The following is a 13,768-nucleotide window of genomic DNA, read 5'->3' on the forward strand; positions in this document are numbered from 1 at the left end:
GGAATGGATCACTGGTGACCCTGGGCCATTGGTATCAAGAAGTTAACAAGGTTTGCTTTGGGACATGGGATGGAGTCACATCCATTTCTTGTTGCCCTCACCTCTAATTTCCACCACAGCCTCTTCATGTCATCCTGGGACTGCACAGGAAGTGCCTGGGTGGGAAGCGGAGAGCAGGGCTGAGATGAGGATGGTGTTTAATGGCACAGTGCATGGAGGGTGAGGGAGGCAAGGGTGGTGAAGCTATCAGTTGGTGTCTTGAAGCTAAATCATACATATTTCAAGGCAAACTCCAGAAGCTTTATTCAGTTACCTGGGTCTATTGATGTCACCTGGACTGGATCAATATATCTTCCTGGAGAATTCAGAGGAGAAAAATCTATGTGGGGCTCACTCTGTAGGAAGATCACGTTGGTGACAGAGTGACAGCTCTGTAAGGAGAATGTTAAGCACTCAGACACTGATGTCTCTGCCATCTCCCTGGCCAGAGCCTGCCCCTACCAGTGAGGCAGGGCAAGTGACATGAGGGAAGAGTGAATGAGTGAGAAACCATTATGCATTCACACACGAAAGTATTCAGCATTTACTGAGCTCCTATGGTGTGCCAAGCATGTAGATACCAGGGTTTTAAGACTAATGAGACACCATGGCTATCCTCAGGAACAAGCTTTGGGTTTGCTTTGCCAGTGGAGCTGGCTCTGAAGGAGGCCAGCTCCAGAGCCACTGGCAGAGCAGGGGTGTGACTTCTTTCCCAGCGGCCTCTGAGATGCTTTATAGGATGATGAAAGGGGCAGGTTACTCCTTCCAAACCAGCCCCCTACCCTCACCCCCATCTCCCAGGGTGAACAACACCCAAGCCTGAAGCCTGAGTCATCATGGTTGCATAGTCTCACATTATTTTTTTTTCTATCTCCTTGCTCCTCATCTCCTTTTTTTTTTTAAACCCACAAGTAGGGGGGCTTCATTAAGCTAATTAAAAACGCACCAGAGAAAAAGGATGACAGAGAACCACTTGGGTTTTCCTGAGTGCTGCAGGGCAAGCCTTGGCTTTGCTTTCCTTTCTCACTGTCCAAGCTGCCTTGGGAGTCTGTGGCCCTGGTAGGCTGAGGGGGAGGTGTGGGAGGAGACACAGCAACAGGACATGGCAGTGGGAAGAAAATACCCTTTCCAGGTAGCTGAGCTAAAACACATGCTGCTAGGCCCTAAGGCCATCTCCACATCCCTATACAGCCCCCTGGTTGTTCCACTCAAGCCATCTTCTAATAAACGGCAAAAATTACAGTCTGAAAATTGCTGGTTTGCTTTGGAAGAAGCATGCCCATATAAAGCTGTTGCTTCAGGACCTTTATAAAAGGGGATGCCACAGATTTCTTTTCCAGTATGTGGTTCACCCAGGCATGGGGACAGGTCATCCTTATATCTGTGTGAGTGTTAGCTGCTTATTTGTGTCTGACTTTTTGCGACCCCATGGACTGTAGCCCGCCAGGCTCTTCTGTCCATGGAATTCTCCAGGCAAGAATACTGGAGTGGATTGCCATTTCCTTCTCCAGAGGATCTTCCTGACCCAAGGATCAAAACTGGGTCTCCTGCATTGTAAGCGGATGCTTTACCATCTGAGCTACTAGGGAAACCCTTCTTGTATCTAGTCCAAGTCTTTTTTGTTGTTGTCTAAAACCACAGTTCTCTTGGAGGGGAAGAATGAAACAGACATTTGGGACCATGATCATTGATCTTCTGTAGAAACATCTCAGGCTGGAGGACATCTTCAGCCTGAGAATTTGCTCCATTCCTAATATGACATAGACTGTGTCCTACTGAGGTTCACAGTTTGTAATGTAACCCATCTCCCGGGTCCTATGGGATATGCAGGGGAAAGGGACGCAGTTCTTGTCTTGGGACAGCTGGAGGCAGGAAGAGTGTGGACGCAGGGCTGACATGGGGTTGGATCCTGCTCTTTGATGGCTGAGCACACAATGTATTTTCTTTCTCTCCAGCTTAAGACTCCTCCTAGGAAAGAGTGACTACTCTCTTTCAACCTCTCCCTTCTACTTGCCCTTAGAGCAACAACTATCTGATGTTTGATCCCTGAGGGAGGCAGTTTCTGGAGGGCTTCTTTCTCCAACCATGGAGGAGCCCACACCCACTCCAGGTCTTTGGTAGCTAGGGTACCAGAAGAAAGCTCCTCCCAGCATGATACATTAATTAGTTAATGTCTGGGACATCCAATGGTCAACATTTTCAACCTCCCTTAGTTGTCTCTCTTTTCTAAGGAGGAAGAAAGAGAGAGAGAAGGAGAGAGAGAGAGAGAGAGAATGAACACACAGGTCAAACCTATAAATTACTATATGTTCTTTAAAGCAAAGGACTCAGACACTAGGGTTGTTGTTGTTCAGTTGCTCAGTCATGTCCAACTCTGTGAATTCATGGACTGTAGCATGCCAAGCCTCCCTGTCCGTCAACAACTCCTGGAGTTTACTCAAACTCATGTCCATTGAGTAGGTGATGCCATCCAACCATCTCATCCTCTGTCATCCCCTTCTCCTCCTTCCTTTAATCTTTCCCAACATCAGGGTGTTTTCCAATGAGTCAGTTTTTCGCATCTGCTGGCCAAGGTATTGGAGTTTCAGCTTCAGCATCAGTCCTTCCAATGAATATTCAGGGTTGATTTCCTTTAGGATTGACTGATTTGATCTCCTTGCAGTTCAAGAAATTCTCAAGAGTCTTCTCCAACACCACAGCTCAAAAGCATTAATTCTTCGGTGCTCAGCCTTCTTTATGGTCTAACTCTCACATCCATACATGACTACTGGAAAAACCATAGCTTTGACTAGACAGACTTTTGTTGGCAAAGTAATGTTTCTGCTTTTTAATATGCTGTTTAGGTTTTTCATAGCTTTTCTTTCAAGGAGCAGTCATCTTTTAATTTTGTGGCTGCAGTCACCATCTTCAGCGATTTTGGAGCCCAAGAAAATGAAGTCTGTCACAGCTCTGCTGTGCTTAGTTGCTCAGCTGTGTCAAACTCTTTGTGACCCTGTGGACTGTAGCCTGCCAGGCTTCTCTCTCCATGGGGATTCTCCAGGCGAGAATACTGGTTATGGGTTGCCATACCCTCCTCCAGGGGATCTTCCCAACCCAGGGATCGAACCCAGGTCTCTGGTATTGCAGGCAGGTTCTTTACCATCTGAGCCTTCAGGGAAGCCCTAGACACCAGGGACATACACAATAATTTCCCCCCAGCATTTTATGATGGAAAGTTTTGAACATACATTGAAGTTGAACACTTGTATACCCACAACCCAATTTCTGTCCTTAGCATTACACAATGCTTGCCTCAGTGAATAATCATTGATTTTTCCATTCTCCTGGAAATTCATTAAACCATCTCAGCTCCCACCCCAGACTACAGACCAAGTGAATCAGAAACTCTGGAGGTGGGCTCAACAATGTGTTTTTAACAAACTGGGTGATTACGATTCTTGCTCAATTTAAGAACCACTCAAATTTTTGGATGCATTTCAAGATAAATTGGAGATGTTGGTTGAACTTCCCCTAAATATTTCATTCAATAAATGTTTATTGAGCACTTACCAGGTGCAAGGCACTATTCTTAATGCTAGGGACACATTCTTTTACAGCTGATAGACTCTAGATAGCTATCATTAAGTTGAGATACAGAGGAGAGAGGGAGGAAGGAGGGGAAAGAGAGAGAAGCATATGTAAAAGTAATGCAGAGCTGAAAACTTTACATGTGATTATCCTCACATTCAACTGACCAGCAACTGACTAGAAGCAAATCAAATGTAAGCCCATTAAGTTTTTGAGGGACTTGTACTATTAAGAGATTTCAAAATGTTTGCCCAGTGGGATTTAGGAATGTGTTGCATTTCAGGAACTGCTGTGTGTCTTTTATTCTTCCTCCTTTTCACTGGGAATGATTACTGCAATTACATAGTTCTTGTTCAATCTCTGTGTATAGCATGGAGTCTGCTCTCCAGGGTGCTGAAGTCAGAGCCCATCCGTCTCTGCCAAGGACGGACCCAGCACAAAGCAACCCTTGCTGTTGGGTAAACATTTGGACCTCCAAGCAAAATTTCAGAAGTGACTTTCTCAAGCTTTTTTTTTTTTTTTTAAACTGTTCTCCAGATTCCATCAATACAAAGAGGAAAAAAGGAAAGAGAAAGGGAAAGAATGAGAGCCTGAAAATGAGTTTCATTGTGCTACTTTGCTTCACACCAGGTCAGGCAAATAATTAGATCTAAATAAGCAGGATACTCTGAGTCACTAAGTGGTATTCTCTGTAAACTTACAGAGTTTAGCTGAATTGATTTTGATGTGTATGTGAAAGGCTTTGTGACACTTAAGGACAGTGATTTTTGTTAAAGTGTGGTCCTTGGATTAGCAGCATCAGTATTATCTGAAAACTAGTTATAAATGCAAAATCTCAGCTCCCACTCCATACAAACTGAGTCAGAAACTCTGGAAGTGGGCTCCCATATCTGTTTTTAGCAAATCCTCCAGGTGATTTGGGGACTTGCTGAAGCTCAACATTCAAAAAACAAAGATCATGGCATCCAGTCCCATCACTTCATGGGAATAGATGGGGAAACAGTGGAAACAGTGTCAGACTTTATTTTGGGGGGCTCCAAAATCACTGCATATGGTGACTGCAGCCATGAAATTAAAAGATGCTTACTCCTTGGAAGAAAAGTTATGACCAACCTAGATATAGTCTGTTCAAAAGCAGAGATATTACTTTGCTGACTAAGGTCCATCTAGTCAAGGCTATGGTTTTTCCAGTGGTCAGGTATGGATGTGAGAGTTGGACTGTGAACAAAGCTGAGCGCCAAAGAATTGATGCTTTTGAACTGTGGTGTTGGAGAAGACTCTTGAGAGACCCTTGGACTGCAAGGAGATCCAACCAGTCCATTCTCAAGGAGATCAGCCCTGGGTGTTCTTTGGAGGGAATGATGCTAAAGCTGAAACTCCAGTACTTTGGACACCTCGTGCGAAGAGTTGACTCATTGGAAAAGACTCTGATGCTGGGAGGGATTGGGGGCAGGAAGAGAAGGGGATGACAAAGGATAAGATGGCTGGATGGCATCACTGACTCGATGGACGTGAGTCTGAGTGAACTCCGGGAGTTGGTGATGGACAGGGAGGCCTGGCGTGCTGCGATTCATGGAGTCGTAAAGAATTGGACATGACTGAGTGACTGAACTGAACTGAAGTTAAAAAACTTCTGCATCTAGACCAATGGTTATCACTTCTGGCTGCACATTAGAATAACATGGAGCTTTGTAAAATATTGAGGCTAGGTCCCACTGCTCCTCTCTTCCCAAAGAAAAAGTAAAGCAGAGTTTGTGGGAATGATGTTCAGTTTTTCCTTTTTTAGAACATCCACAGGTGGTTCTAGTGTACAACAAGTATTGAATTACTCCCTTAAAATTTTAGAAAACACATAGAAATATCCATTGAGTAATAGTAAGGTACAGTCCCCAGCAATGTGACCTCTAGTTCATCAGCCTTGCCCTTCTGGTCCCTGAAACCTTTCTGGAGTTCCTTGAAGATTAATTAGACCCACATAGCTTCACAAGGATGTCTCATTGATGTGAAATAGGAGGATACTGAGAATAATTGCATTAAACTGGCATAAGTGGAGTTTTGCTCTCATAGATGATAAGGCCTCATTTGCGGCATTGTTTAGATTGACACTTCATATTACAGCTCTCTGATGTGGACACCACATTTGGTTCTTCTCTATTTCTGCCCCAACCCACCCACCCCACCCCATTTCCCTCAATTCCGATTCTGAGTGGATGGGGAAACACAGACACATGGAGTAGAAATCATGAAAACAAAAGATGTTGAAACTTTCCTAAACTATCCTGAGGAGTGAAAACTGGGAGCTCTCAATATAGCACCTCTCCACTATTAATGATTTATAGTCAGATCTCCAGTGAGACAGGATAAAACCGAAAAAAATATGTATGACTGTGCTTTGTAAACTGCTAAGTATTCTAGAAATCTAAGACAGTATTAAAATGTTTTTCTTCTAAAATTAATAATGAGGCAGGTGGGGATCCTTTAGCAGTATTAGTCTGGTTCTAAAGGAATCTGAATGCTGCATGTTGACCACAGCATCTTTGCAGTATTTCTGCTAGATTAGAGTTCTTGGGAGCTGTGAACTCAGTTGAAAGTTTAATTTTTAAGACCAACAAATGTTTTGTCTATTTATCCTTTCTCTGGGTTTTATAAAATGATTAAGATCTGAAGTCCTATAAAATTTATCAGATTACATCTTTTTAAGGGCACCATAAAATGGTATTTTAGAAAGAAGGAGGACACATTTGGGCTATTTGGGGGCCAATATAGCTAAAATGCTTTTCATCTGTCTCACTTTTTTTCCCTCACATATCAGAGACATATTTTAATCAGTGTTTAGAAATTAGATGGCATTTAAAGAAGCTGAGATTTCAATCATAGCAGGGCTGGTGTTGGCAAAAATATTTTTTTTTTGGATAAATTTATTTTACTTCACTTTAAACAGATGCCAAAAGGTACTTCTTCATTCTGACGCAAAGCTATTTGAGAGGCATTGAAAACTGCTGCCTCCCAAAGTTGCTTATGGATCCTCCATGCTATTCCCCCGCATGATTTACCATGATGAGCACCCAAAATAGCATTAGCCTGCAAATATAGGGCATAGGGTGGGAGCTAGGGTTGGGATCAGCCTATCATGGAAGCTGTGTCTGAGTTAAATAGGAAAGTTGAGCTCCTTCTTCAGGCATCATTCAAATTGGAAGAGATTTCAGATCATTTAATCTTGTAAGCTTTAGATCACTCTGGGTGAGTTTAGAGTTAGCCTGGCAATATAACCATTTTCTCTGCCCTACCACAAAATACAAAGGAAGGAAAATGTGATGGGATAGGATAGCTCATATCTAAGGCTGGTTCTTAGCATTACTGTGAAAAAGAATTTTATCCTTCCCATCCTTGTCCTTATTTCTTGCTGTTAGTCCCTTTCTGTATCTTCTGTCTCAGGGCCAAGACTATGGTGAGGCAAGCACAGCCCCTATGGTAAGAATTTTAAGGAAGCACTCACTCAGGTTCAAGCGACAATGCTATAGCTATATGAACCTAAGAGTGATTGCTTCCTTAAATTTTGAACTCTGGACACCTTGCTTGCCTCACCCTAGCCCAGGTCCTGCTCCACTCTCTAAATACCTAGTGTTTACATACTAGCTAAGACAAGGAAGTGACCTATATCCATTGAAAGATGAATGGATAAGGAAAATGTGGTAGTATATACAATGGAATGTCTTTCAGCTTTAAAAGAGAAGGAAACTCTGCCATTTGTGGCAACATGAATGAACTTGGAGGGCATTATGCAAAACAAAATAAGCCAGACACAGAAGGACAAGAAGTATGTGATGCCACTTTTATGAAGAATCTAAAATAGTCAAACTCATAGATGCGGAGATTGGAATGGTGGTTTCCAGGGGCCTGAGGGAGGGGGAAATGGGGAGGTATAAGTCAGAACCAGGCTTTAGTTATGCAAGGTGAACAAGTCCTAGAAATACACTGAATAGCATATTGCCTGCACTAACAACATTGTATGTTATACTTAAAGTTTTGCTTAGAAGATAGGTCTTCTAATGTGTTTCACAAAATACATACAAAAATAAAGGGGTTGGGAGAAAACTTTTTAAGGTGATGGATATTTTTATAGCATAGATGGCTTCATGGGTCTATACTTATCTCCAAACTCATCAAATTTATATATTAAATACATGCAGCTTTATCGTCTCTCAGTCATACCTTAACAAAGTGTTTTTTTTTTTTTAAATTTTTTAAAGAAGAGAGCACAGAGTATACATTATGGAACAAGAGATTCCATTGACTAAAGGGAAGGATTCATGGAAGTAATAGAAGGTAAAGTTGGAAAGAAATGTCAGGGTCAAATTAGGAGGTAAAGTCTTTGAATGTCATCCTAAGAATTATGAACTTGAGTTCACAGAGAATGATATAACTGGATTGAGTGTGTTTAATTTGAGGAACATGGAAAAAGTTCCATCTACCTGTAATATTCCTCCCTTTAGCCTAATATAGTTTAATTTGAGTTTCTAATACAGATTAATGCATTTGGAGTAATAGGCCCTGGGGGTTGGACAGCTCCTAAATATAAACATTAATTCATACTTCAGTGTAAACTAGTAAAATGACCATGTTCCTTGTAATAATTCATGAAAATCAGGCACTTTGGGCTATGTTTGTAAAAAGAGGCACAGTCCCTCGAGGGCAGACTTTGAGACCGTTCTCCAGTATGGTACTTGGGGTAACGGACTAGGATCAAGAAATGATAACACAGGAGGCAGCCATGGAATAATATGTATCAACGATGATAACTGATTCACAATTCACAGAGCAGCTTCACTTCCATTATTTAGTTTTATCCTCATAGAGCTCCAAAAGAGGGATGACAGTGGCTATTCTTATCAATGAGGAGACAACATCATAGAGCTTCATGGCCTAGAGTCACGGGTCTCCAGAATCCAAGCATTCTTTTCACTACCCTCTAAAGTTCACCTTTCACTTTCTTGCCAAAGCCCAACCCTTTAGGGAGTTGAAACTTTGGTTTTTCTATTAAATGCTATCGTGTATCTGAGAATGCAACCCTCGAAGCCATGAACAATGGCAGATCTGTACTTGATAACATCAAGGCAGCTCATCTGGTCCTTGTCTTGACCTTCTGTCTTTGAACTTCTGTTTATGTTCTATTTGTCAGTGGACTTTCAGAGTATATGGAGTAGAGAGAAGGGATATGAGTAGTTACAGAGATTGAAAGAGTATTATTATTTTTATAAAAAAGCAGAATGTTTAATACTTAGACATGTTGCTGGAACTTTTAGGGAGAGAACTCTGAGCCAAACCATTGCTAGAGTCCTGATTGTATGGTTATTAATACTGCATGACTGATGTGCTTATTACCCTCCAACTCCCAGCAACTCATTTCCTATTGAGTCTTCATTTGACTCTTCTCCTCCAAAAGACCCTGGCTTCCTGAGGAGCTAGGCACTAGGAACAGACGCAAGAGGACCTCACTGCAGCTCCAAGGGAGATGTCTGAAAGCTGGGGGTTGGTGTGGCCAGAAAAGAAGCCCTTTGTTAAACTCATTCTTGCTCTCAGGGAGGCAGAGAAGAAGGGATCTGCCAAAACAGAGAAGAACGATGACTCATAAAATGAAAGTGAAAGTGAAGTCGCTCAGTCGTGTCTGACTCTTTGCGACCCCATGGACTGTAGCCTACCAGGCTCCTCCGTCCATGGGATTTTCCAGGCAAGGGTACAGGCAAGAGTACTGGAGTGGGTTGCTGTTTCCTTCTCCAGGAGATCTTCCCAACCCAGGGATCGAATCCAGGTCTCCCGCATTGCAGGCAGACGCTTTACCATCTGAGCCACCAGGGAAGACTCAAGAGTTGACAGATAATCCCGAGTGGGTTATCTCATCAAGTTTTCAGGACAACCTGAGGAAGTAGGCAGAGAAGACAGCACCTTAAGTAAATGGAAGCTGAGAGAAGCAAAGTGCTTTTCTCAAAGCCATCTGGCTGGAGAATGTCCAGGCTAGTTCCTGAACTTAGAGCCCCCGAGACCAGGTCCAAAGTGCTTTCTGCCATACCACCCTACTTTCTGGGGGAGTGGAAAACCTTCCAGACTCACAGAACGCTCTTGTCCAATTTCAACCCCTTCTGACAATTTCTTTTTAAAAAACATTGGCAGGATACATACCTTTAGTTCTAAGCTTAAATAACCAGCCCTGGTGTTGCTATTTCCAGGTTCTCCTTGATCTTGACCTCTCAACCTGGGTTTATGTGCCCCTCCACTGGATCTCACCTAATCTTTACCTTGAGGACATCACTTGTTACTTGTTTACTTATCACTTGTTTGTTTCCACTCCAGTACTGTTGCCTGGAAAACCCCATGGACCAGAGGAGCCTGGTAGGCTACAGTCTATGGGGTCCAAAGTCGGACACGACTGAGCGACTTCACTTTCACTTGTTTGTTTTCTTGGTCTCAGCTGCTGAGCTGTGAGCAGTTCTGGATCTGGATCTTATTCATTGTCTCTCCATGGTGCTTAGAACAATGCCTCAAACATAGCTGGTAGGCAACACAATTTGAACTGAATACCCTTGTCCTGGTCCTTTGTCCTTACATGAAGTTAATCCCTCTCTTTTCTTCTTGACATTTTTATGTCTCCTACTTCCTGCTCTCAAGAAAAGATCTTACGCTCCCACTCATCCTGACCTTTGAGTGACTGAGAAGCTGAGCCCAGGATCCTTCCTTGAAATATTTGCCTTTTAAAAACCAATTGACCCTACCTTTGTAAGGGGTGAGAAACCAGTAGGGGTGAGAAACCAGTAGGCATTATTTGCCGGTAGTGATGGTAAGTGTGTGTTGCTGAGAAAATGTTGTTCCTCTGATACATCACTGCAATGCAGTGTCCAGATAAAGGGGAAAGTGCGTCTCTGAGACCATCAGTCTCTTATCTGTGAGAGCACATCTATGTATATCTGTGGGATACATCTTTCAGAATATGAGGTGTATGTGTGTGTGTGTGTGAGTATGAATATGTCTCCGTGCATCCTTGAGCTCTCAGAACAAGAAGGAAAAAGAGAGAAGATGAATTACACAGTCAATTTCTCCCCCAGAGACAAAGTCATCAAAGAAAGTGTCCCAGAGGGAAGAGGCCTATTATAGTTAGAGCCAGTTACCTTCTCTATTATCTATCTTTCATCTCTTCTGAAACATTTGAGAGGACCCTTGTGAGCCCTCCCTGTCTGGAATTTAGGAATGCCTAAATCAGATCACCATCAAGCTTCTGGATGGACCTAATAAGTTTCCTCAGTAGAGATGGCAATATGGGCACAGAGCAGGCTGGAGGAAAGGACTGCACAAATAAGCAAGGGCCGAGAGCAAGCATGCCATTCATTCACTCTCTTAAACACCACAAAATTTTAATGCCCACAAACATGTTCTCAGGGCACTCGGTCTCTTGTCCTTCCGGTGTACATGCTTTCTTAGTCACAAGCACACTTGTTCACTATTGGTTCAACCACCCTTTGGGATGTGCTTAGCCCTGCCAGGCCCTGGTAGGGATATTGCATGGGGGAGGGGGGATTTGCTGAACAGCCCCAGGACCACATCTGCACCTCCCTGCCTGATTCCTATCCCAACGCCGCCCAGGTTATGAGCTCCTAAGGACAGGACTAGGTCTGTCTCTAAATTGTCTCTCGAGCGATACTTTGCCCATAGATCTTGCATACACATTTCTTGAGCAAAGAAATAAGTTAATTAAGGGATGAAGCAAGATATGACTTCTGTCTTTAAGAAGTTTGCGGTCTATTAAAGGACAAAATACTTCAAAGATCTCTTCGAATTTTGTGATTCTTTCTTATGAAATATCTATAATACAATGCAGAATGAACACTTTCCATGTGAGTATATATGTTATCGGGCTTTCCAAGTGGCACTAATGGTAAAGAACATGCCTGCCGATACAGGAGACATGAGAGATTGGGAAGATACCTTGGAGAAGGGCATGGCATCCCACTTCAGTATTCTCACCTGGAAAATCCTATGGATAGAGGAGCCTGGTGGGCTACAGTCTAGGGTTGTAAAAGACTCAGACATGACTGAAGCAACTTAGCACACGCACGCATATATGTTATCATAAGAGAGAAGAAACTCAGCTTTAGACTCAACCAATCACTGAGTATCTGCTATTTGTCCAGGTGCATTCCAGGCACTTCTGAATCTAGCTTCATTTCAATTTGACAATAATTGTCTTATTCAGAGTGCAACAATAGCTTGATGATAATAGTAGCTATTGTTTATTGAGGGTTGCTCTGTGCCAGGCAACATGCTAAACCCTGTGTCTGAATGATCTCATTTAATCCCCTGCAAGCCTGTAACTAGTGAATTATTCTTCTCTTGTAGCAATGAGGAAACTGAGGCAGAAGGAGAGTAAGCAGTGTGTCCTCCTGGCTGCCTTGGGGCTTGAGCCCCGTCTGTTTGACACCGATATCCGGACTTTAAATCACTTTGGCTGTGATGTATGTGGGCCCCGGGGACATGTTCTATGTTTTATTCTTGGCCCATCACTTTCTGGCTCTGTGATCTTAGGAACCTCTCGCTCTCTGAACTCCAATCCCCAGTTTGCAAAAGATAGTAAACACTGCCTCAAAAGATTGTTGTAAGGATTAGATGGGATGATGTATATACATACCTGTTGCATAGTAGGTATCAATGCAAGTTAGTTCTCTTCTTTTAAAAAATAGGGTAACTTGAAAAATGGACCAAACAAATAAGAGCTTGTCCTTCAGACCTGCCCTGTTGGATCACCCTTCCCTGCCCCAGGCCAGATTCTATAGCTTTTCCAGTCACTTTCAGATATTAGAAGTTTTATTTTCAGGTATTAAAAAGGCCAGGTGGATCTAAATCAATACTTTCATTTCACATCTAATTTGAGCTTTTCTCTTTCTTCCCTGCCTCTGCTCAGTGGAGGTGAGGGGGTGGTTGTTTGTTTCTTTAAGTTTCCTGTTGCCTTACATCCCACCTACTGGCCAACTGCCTGGGGCTCGTCTAGGGCTGGAGCTGGAGAAGGAATTGAGGTGTGTGATGGGGTGAAGGTCACAGATTGATTTTCCCTATTTCTTGGTAAGCCCTGCAGAGAGTGTATGTCTAAGCACCCTCTTTAGAATGTATGGAGACTTCATCATCATTTTTTGACAGCAGATCTGACTCCACTGTTGCTGCCATAATTTGGGAGCAGGGTCCTCCATGTGCTCTTTGGGAATCTAGATGATGGCTCTTCCCCTCGAGGGGTGTTTTTGTGGGTCCCTCATGGTTCTCGTACACTGGGCTCTCTGGATGACCTCCAAAGACTTCCCTTAAGCTCTTTATCCAGTGTCACTCCCCACTCTCCACCAGCCTCTGTACTGGGGTCACTTGCCTCCAGCAAGTGGTCCTCTAGGGCAGAATCCCCTCTGGACAGCTCAAGTCCAGCTCCTGCTGTGACATCCATTTACCCCAGAGAAGGCTCCACCAGACTCAGGACACTCAGACTTTCTTGCTGGTGGCTCCAGCCCACCTGTTGCCTTCTGACTTTGCTAGGTGAACCTCTGATGCCAGTCTCCCATCTCTGTGCCCCTCAAGCTCCCCAGGTTCCCCAGAAGCTCTTGCCCTGCTTTGCTCCTGTCTCAAGGAGCAAAGATTTCCTTCTCCCCCTTATAGTGCTTTCTAGAAGTGATTCTCTTTAAGGCTGTGGTGAGGGGGCAACAACCAGGACCCCTCCCTAGGCCACCAGCTTTCAGTGAATCCCCTGTCTGACTGCCCTTGATTAACCTCCCACATTCTCTTATATATGAGGTTGAGGTGGATGATGGGATGAAGGTCACACATTGAATTTCCCTATTTCTTGGTAAGCCCTGCAGTTTGTGTCTAAGCACCCTCTTTAGAATGTATGGGGACTTAATCATCATTTTTCTCAGCTTTGGGAGCTCAGTGCAAATGTCAAAACAATTAAAAAAATTCAGTTCAACATACAGTTAGAATTCTCTCTGTCCCATGTACAGTACATAGTGTTCAAAGTCCAATTATATTCCAAGAGTAATGACAGAAAAGAGCAATTGACTCCCATCCATCCTGTCTCTGTGTCCCTTTTCCCAAAGCAACCACTTCCAACTTTTTGTGCTATTTATTTTGATAATTATGT

This window comes from Budorcas taxicolor, chromosome 3, assembly GCF_023091745.1.
Source record: "Budorcas taxicolor isolate Tak-1 chromosome 3, Takin1.1, whole genome shotgun sequence".
Taxonomy (NCBI): Eukaryota; Metazoa; Chordata; class Mammalia; order Artiodactyla; family Bovidae; genus Budorcas; species Budorcas taxicolor.